General features: G+C 38.5%; 1 long non-coding RNA gene across 1 annotated transcript; it reads right to left on the minus strand.

Annotated features, from left to right (window-relative positions):
* Positions 1–501: 501 nt before the first annotated feature.
* On the minus strand, positions 502–7,949 carry LOC107180604. The gene is made up of 4 exons (XR_001511362.2): positions 7,798–7,949; positions 6,378–6,488; positions 1,996–2,038; positions 502–752 (listed from the first exon to the last, which is right to left on the minus strand). It is a non-coding gene; the product is annotated as an uncharacterized LOC107180604 (long non-coding RNA).
* Between the last annotated feature and the right edge of the window lie 426 nt (positions 7,950–8,375).

The following is an 8,375-nucleotide window of genomic DNA, read 5'->3' on the forward strand; positions in this document are numbered from 1 at the left end:
TCATCCAATCAGTTGAAACAAAAACTGAGGTTTCCAAGAGAAGAAGGAATTCTGGCTCAAGGCTCTAACATAGAAGTCCTGCCTGGGTTCTATCCTGCCAGCCTGCCCTGTGGAGTTTGGACTTGCCAGTCTCCACAGTCACGTGAGCCGGTTCCTTCAATAAATCTCTCCAAGCAGGGCATTGCTATGATCAGTTCTTTTGTTCTTTTTTGGTCTCTTTCTCATACTCCCCCTACCATGCATTTATTTTGAAAATAAATGCTGCAGATAAGTTAGATGTGCGGGATTTCACTTTCTCATTTAAAGAAGGTTAACTTCCATAAGCTGGAGTATACCAGGCAATCTTGTAGACTGAAATACATCTTCTCTTTAAGTATATTAATTTATATATTAAATAAACACACATATGCAGGCTCAGCAGTGGAGGCTGAGAGGGCAAGTGACAGACCCTATTTTCCTACAAACTTCAAGTTTTTATACTTACTTGCTTTACAGAGCCACCCTGAAATTCCCCTCCACGACTTCTCCCTTCACAGAAGCAGCCCCTGGGCCAAATGAAGACTCTGGGGGTCACAGCCAGGAAACTGAAGTTGGGAGAACTCCAAGCAGTGGCAGGTTGAGGTGGACTGGTAATGAAGGAGAGATCAAACCCCAAATTTTTGTACTGAACAATCCAGGGCAATCGATATATAGCTGCCTGACTTATATTCTGCCGAGGAAGATGTAAGAGCTTCAACTCTCCACTCTGGCACCTAGAGAATCAAGAGAGTAAAGGAGGAATCTTGTAAGCTATGAGAGCATCCTTTTGCTAAAAATATTTTAGTTTTTCTTCCGCTTACAGTATTATTTACACCTTCGGCATAACATTAAAAACTGGTATTTCTGGCGATGTGTTTCACTAGGAAGCATCTAAGCAGAGATTATGGAGTGGGACTTCAGGCAGAAAGTCTGTGTGAATCTTCACCCTATCAACCCATTTGTTCGAGTAGATGTATGTATTAATTCAGTTATAGAAATAGCAACTTAAATAATGCATGAGCTCTAACCACTTTTTGTAGACAAAGGGATTTAAGCAACAGGAGAGAAGGCAATAGTATTCATTCTAGTAAACATGTATAATTTATAGCAAAGGGAAATAAATGGAGAGTAATGATAGGAAAATATCATATTTAATATCTCCAGTGTTCTTTTTCTTTTTGCAGTGGATTTAGAAAATTGAAAAGTGTAAGCCAAAGCGGTCGAAGTTTTAAGTTCTATGGTATTCTGACATGTGGCTATTTTAGTCACATAAAAGTTGGAATTTCTGGCTTTAGAAAAAGACAAGACAATGGGAATAAGAAGAGAGATAAGCCAAGGATGAATTTTAAAATGGTGTTTGATGTATCCCTTTCACTGTCATGATTTGATTCATGCTATGAAACTGGCACAAACAAATACTAAATGAGCCATTTTCGAACACATTTAAGATTGAAAGCATTGGTAGAGAGGGAACTAGATGGTATATCATTGGTAAATCTCATTTCTCTGAAACTCCTGACTTTCTTTATACTTTTATTGGCTTTTTCTTGCCAGCTTTTAGTCTCCGTAGTTGAGTCATCATGGCTGTTAGAAAGAAAGCCAACACTCATGCAAAACCATATGAGAGAAGACTAGATCAATTTTGAAATTATAAACACTCCAGGAAACAGTAAAGTTAACACACCTGGTATAAAACATACTTGGAACGCTTTCATATTTAATGAAAAATATATTCCACTGAGTATTAGCACCAAACAACATTACCTAGAAATCCATTAATAGTTTTGCAGCTTATTGGAAGATTGAGATTTTACTATTCCCACTCTAGTAGAGCATTATATGAAAATGCCTTTAAATCTCAAAAACTAACCCTGAACTCATGCCAAATTACCACTCGCCCCTGATGAATGGAATACACCATTAAATGAAAATATGAAAATTTCAAAAATATGTACAGAGACGTTACAAGTTACTTACTTAAATCACCTAGTATAAGATGGATCTGTGACCAGAGCATTCCCTAAAGAGGAGAAAATGTTTATTGAAAGAGGTAGCGGATCATGGGACACATAGTGGTTTGTAATATGTTAGGTATATTGCTATGTTCTCGCTTTAGGGAGTCTGAATTCTGTTATTTCCTCTGAACTGAATCTTAGTTATTCAACAAAGATACCACACTATGCTAAGAAATAACCTACTAAATAATGATAGAGACTTCGCCCCGCCCCCGTCCTCCCTGTGAAACTTCTCTGGAATTTCCTGCTTCTTTTTGATGCAAGAGATTTCTTGCTTCTGTCCTTCTTCTAAGGCTGATTGGTTTGTATCATTTTTGAACGTGTATTTTTCTTTAAAAATACCAGTTTAAAAAATTCTCAGCCTTACATTGTCTCATAAAGATTATGCTATGATTAAACCCAGACCCAGATTGTAGATCTGCTTTCATTTTTTTCTGAAACGCAAACAAGAGAAATTTCAATGAAAACATTCCTTTTTCCACCAGAAACACTGGGCGCTGGTAATCCAGGTATCACCCTATCTGCAAATATGCATCCAACATGCAGGGCCTGCATGGAAGTATTTTAAAAGCTTAACCTAAGATTTTCATATTAAGGATGGAATGTAGTATCTTTTGATTCCTTAAATCCCTGCTTTGAAGAAAGGCACCTTTTAAAAATGTTCTGGGTAATGAGCCAGGGCTGCTAACAGGTATCCTGTTAAATAAATAATGAGCTCACCTGCTTCCCTTTCTCAGTCCTTCTTAAAAGTGGGGAGATAGCACCCAAAAATGCACGAGAAAGGATGTTCACTGCAGCATTGTTTATAATAGCCACGAATTGCACACAACCCAACTGTCCATCAATAGAGGACTGATAGGGACACCTGGGTGGCTCAGTCTGTGAAGCGTCCAAGTTCGGCTCAGGTCATGATCTTGACGTTTGTGAGTTCAAGCCTCTTGTCAGGCTCTTTGCTGACAGCTCAGAATCTGGTGCCTGCTTCGAATTCTGTGTCCTCTCTCTCTTTGTCCCTCTCCCACTGGCGTCCTGTCTCTCTCTCTCTCTCAAAAATAAACATAAAAAAAAGAGGGTGCTGATAAGGTGGAGTATAGGAGGCAACACTAGAACAGAAGCCCTGAGACCAGCTGCCTGGTTATGGATTCCAGTACCACTGCTTACTAGTTCATGTGGCCTTGGCCAAACTACTTAAACATTAGTTTTCTCACCTGTAAAGTTATTCTTAAGGTTGAATTGAAGTATGAGATAATAGTTGCTCATATCCCTCACACCTACAACAGTGGCTGGCAAATAATAAATAAATACGTGACCCGGTAAATACGTGTTGAATAAATACAGAGGTTGCATCCAAAAGTGCCCAGCAGATAGCTGGCACTCAGACGGTAGCTATTATTATGGTATATCCATACAATAGGATATTAGGCAGTAATTTTAAAACTTTATGTATCAGTATGTAAACATAAATTTAAAAAATTTTAAATAAGAAATACATTTTTCAAAGTAGAAGTTGCTACAAGTTTTATAAGAAAATGGCTAAAATATGCAGACATGTACATATGTACTTTCATGGCATTCATGCACATAAGACCATCTCTGGAAGCATTCAGAGATGTTGGTATGTGTATATTCCTTTGCATACTGCTTTGTATTCTTTGAATTTTGCCCACTCATATAGCTGTGGCAGGTTGGTTTTTCTGGAAGCAGATTCTGAGCGAAGGCTAGTTCACAGGATGTTTGCTACAAAGCGCTCTTGTAGGGGAGGAGGAGGAAGCAGAATTGGGCAGAGGCAGAAGTTGATCTGTGATTGATCCCAACAAAGACCTCAGTCAACCCTCTGAGGAACCCTGAAGCTGGGATGGCCCCTCAGAGTCTTCCAGATGGCCTTCATACCCTCGATTGATCAGTCACTGGATGCTGGCTAACCCTGGAAAAAAGTGGACCTTCAGTGAAGTGCCTTTTTTTCAACTGAAGCAAACTCCTAAGAGGGTTGACAGGGTTTTCTAGTACATTCTCAGCAGCTGGGGAAAAAAGTCCCTCCTTCTTGAAGAAGGATCAGGTAGCACATGCCTATATCCATGACATTATTTATCCTTTCAATAAATGAATGAAATAGCTATCAAGGATTTCATTTCCAGTCTCCATCATTAAACCCCTGAGCTAGCCCAACCATGAAGGGTAGGCAGTCTTTGTAGTGTGACTTGATGGGTGCTATTACACCACCCTGCCAAAAGTATGTGAAGTTTTAACACTTTGCTGAGGGATGGTTAAGCGGTGCTTCCTGGAGAAACTTATTTGTGTATGCTAACTGCCTTAACAGGTTACTCAGTAATTGTTTATTACCTATCAACAAATCAGGAGTACAGGAATTGGCCAGTAGAGAACTAGACATTGAAATTATCCAGTTTCCCTAGTTTAGGCTTTATAAATATTAGTAGGAGTTTAGGGTAAATTCTCTGGACAACCAGAGGAGCATATATATAATATAGAGCAGTGTTCTACAAAATGAGGTATGTGTATTCCAGAGGGGACAAAAGACATTCACTCGCCCTATCTTTATAGCAAGGACATTTAGTATGGAAAAGAAATTTGACAGTTTTTATGCATACATGTTTTTGTCTTTATAAAAGGAAAAACAAGGAAGACTACCCAATATTTAATGAACATATGGAGATTGGGCCCTTAATCTGTGAGCCAGACTGCCTCATTTCAAGTACAGTAGAAGAGAGAACCCTAATTCAACAACACAACTGACAAGGACAAGGACACCCTCACTTCTAACATCTTGTAACATTTTGTAGTTAACTCATTATTGGTGAACTGGAATGGAAAATAATATTATTTTGTTTTAACTAAACAGATCTTCACATAATTAGTATGTGGTACTGACTATTGACAATTTTGGTAACATGGTATCCTGGATTGTATCCTGGAACCAAAAAGGGACAATAATGGAAGAACTGGGGAAATTCTGATAAAGTCTATAGTTAATAATACTTTACTAATGCTCATTTCTTAGTGTTGATACATATGTTGTAGTTAGAAGAGGCTAACTTTAGGGGAAGCTGCATGAGCCTGTATGGGAATTCTTTGATCTATTTTAGCACTCTTTCTGTAAACCTAAAATATACTAAATATAATCTCAAATTAAAAGTATCTTTAAAAACTCTTTTTGACGTATAGCTTTTTATATTCATTATTGTTAACAGTGAATGTTGACCTAAGTGTATAGTGTTTCTCTGCAATATTAGAAGATGATAGAACAAAATTATCATGACTAGCGAGTTATCGGAAATGAATAATCCAGAATACACACACACACACACACACACACGCCCATGCCTCTGGTTTCGTTTGAAGTATAAAGTTGCGTGATTCTCAATTCAGGATTTTAATTTTATTTTATCATTATTTTTGTTAACGTTCATTTATTTTTGAGAGGGAGACACAATGAGAGCAGGGGAGGGGCAGCCTCTAGGCTCAGAGCTGTCGGCACAGAGCCTGTCACAAGGCTCGAACCCACGGACTGCAAGATCATGACCTGAGCCAAAGTCGGATGCTCAACTGACTAAGCCAGCCAGGTGCCCCTCAATTCAGGATTTTAAGAACAATTTACTAAATTTTTACACATATTTAAAAGCTGCTTTTGAAATTTCTCTTACAGCAAATATACCATTGGAAAAACTGCAGGAGAGAAATAATTTACATAAGGCAATGGTGAAACATTTCAATGCTCTCTCTAGTTAGAAAACTCTTTAGAGGACAGAAAGTGTTAGTAAAAGTGAAAAACCGCAGATGGTCGCTGAATGAATTGTCACTGAAGAATCAAAGTTGAGATGCTTCGGACACGACTCTGTCAATGGGCTGCTTGATTCCATTTCAATATTGGAATACATGCAGAAATGCTTCTACAAGGTCTGCCAAAGAAAAGATGTACGAGAAAAAGACTCATGCTCAACAATGAATGGTTTCTTTAATTAAGAAGAAATGGGGGGGGGGTCACCCGGGTGGCTTAGTCAATTAAGCTTCCAACTTCTGCTCAGGTCATGATCTCACAATTTCTGAGTTCAAGCCCCACGTCAGGTTCTGAACTAATGGCGTGGAACATGCTTGAGATTCTCTCTCTCTCCTCCCCCCCCCCCCCCCCCCCCCGCCTCTCTGTCCCTTCCTGGCACTCTCTCTCTCTCTCTTTCTCTCTCTCAAAAATAAATAAATAAACTTAAAAAACTTTTTTTAAATTAAAAGAAGAGAAAACATGAGGCTAGGGTGGTATCCCTATAAGTGTACTCCTTACAGGATGGCAGTTTGGAGAAAATTTAAAAGCAAAGAAATCGAAGAAAATGCACAGACCTGTCCCTCCTATGACATTCTTGACTGCTTCAGTCACAAGGATTCCATTGCAGCAAAAACAGATGAACCAGAAATCCACAAAATGTTACAGGATGTCATCACTGTGACAAACTGAAAGGAAAATAGAAATGGAACCTTAATGAGATAGGGAAATGACCACAAAAATCTTTTGGGCCCTTAGAGGGTTCTAAGTTATCTCATGACAAAGCACTTAAGAATACTATTAAACTTGAAATGGTCATTATTCTTTTACAAATACAAATGTTCCAAATACACTGGCTTTTGAGTGAGTAATAAAAGTAATAATTTTTGAAAGAAATTCATACCATGGAGAGAGTATTTTGAAAACGAATGTTTAGAAAATACTTCCAATTTATGTGGCTTTTATTGGCAGATACAAATATAAAAACTATTATCTGTACAACACAAAAATCTTAGAAACAGAATTTTCTACATGCCCCCAATTTTTCCAAGTGAAGAATTTTATCCAAATGCAGAATTTTGAATATTTGTTAGAAAATATTAAGAAATGCCACATTTTCCAGTTAATTTACAGCAACAACTATTGAACATTCAGAAAACTGGAAATATACTAGCCCATAACAAATCTTGGAATAAGTAGTGGATGGAATTTAAAAGATCAGTATCATAATTTAGTAAATGTAGTTTAAAAAAAGGTACTTCTTCCACTTGAATCTACATATCTTGGTGAAGCATATTTTCATTTATTATAACGAAGTAACAAAATGTAGTGAACTAAAAAAGCAGCATCATGAATTATTTTTGACCTTGCTCTAGCACGTGTCAAACCAAGATTTCACTGATCAGATTTTTTAAAATGTTATTTCAACATTTTTCCTTTTAAAACATTCATGTTAAGTATTTTTAAATGTTTATAATATGTTAACATTAAAGTACAATACAGTATATAAGTAAATACAGATACGAATATTAAATATTTTTAAAGTATGTAGATATATTGGATGTACACGCTCAAAAGTTTTTTACTGATAGGGATGCATGATATATAGTCTTGTACAGAGGAGGGCTAATCAGAAACAGCAAAGAATATGGGTTGCTTTAGCCCTTTATAAAATCTGCCGGAGAAAACACTGTTCCCCGCAATACACGGTGTATATTGAGTGTACGTTGAACCTCTTGTGCCGAGCAAACAAAATTGGAAAGCTGTTTACATAAGCGTCTTTACAATTGCTCAGCAATGTCTTCCATTTGCCTTTGGTTAAAAGTAACATGGGAGGAACACAGTTCCAGAGATTCTGATTCAGCAGGAGGACAAGTGTAGGCCCATCCACAGGCACTATGGAGTGTTAAGAAGTAAGTCCTCATTTGGAAGATGAGGAAGACCGAGCGCTCGAGCGTCGAAGCGACTCGGCCAAGGGAACACAGGTAGCTCACTAACCGGGACTAGGACCTTCCCAGACTCTTTTCCCTATCCGGTGTTCCTTTGGATATGTCCTGCTCCCGAAGTGAAAATCTGGTGCCTGCCCGGTTTGATATGAGCAGACGGGAGAAAAGTAACGGATCCAAAGTTTCAGCTCCAATCACTCTCCACTTGCAAAATCTCCTTTTGAGTTTTCTGGTGAGACTAATGGCCACGTTGCTTTATAGAGCTAAAGACAAAACGTTATTGTCGGGTTTGTTAGTGTCACTGGGTTGCTAGGAGAGCGTCTGCAATGGAATTTAGCACGCAACACTAGCTTTATTTCCGCAGGACAACCCCGCCATGTGCAAAGGACGCTGCCTGTGTGCCAGGGGAGTGAAGCGAGGCGTGCCAAGGCCAAGACCAAAACACCACGTGAAAGAGCCGATTTCCTCCCAGACTTGGTGGGAGAAGACTCCAAGACCAGCACAGCAGTCCCCAAATCAAAATAGGACTCTCCTAATTTTTAAAAATAAGCACACAAGGGAGCCTGCGTAGTTCAGTCGGTTAAGCATCCGACTTTGGCTCAGGTGATCTCATGGTTCATGAGTTCAAGC

The sequence above is a fragment of the Panthera tigris genome, chromosome B4, assembly GCF_018350195.1.
Source record: "Panthera tigris isolate Pti1 chromosome B4, P.tigris_Pti1_mat1.1, whole genome shotgun sequence".
In the NCBI taxonomy this organism is placed as follows: Eukaryota; Metazoa; Chordata; class Mammalia; order Carnivora; family Felidae; genus Panthera; species Panthera tigris.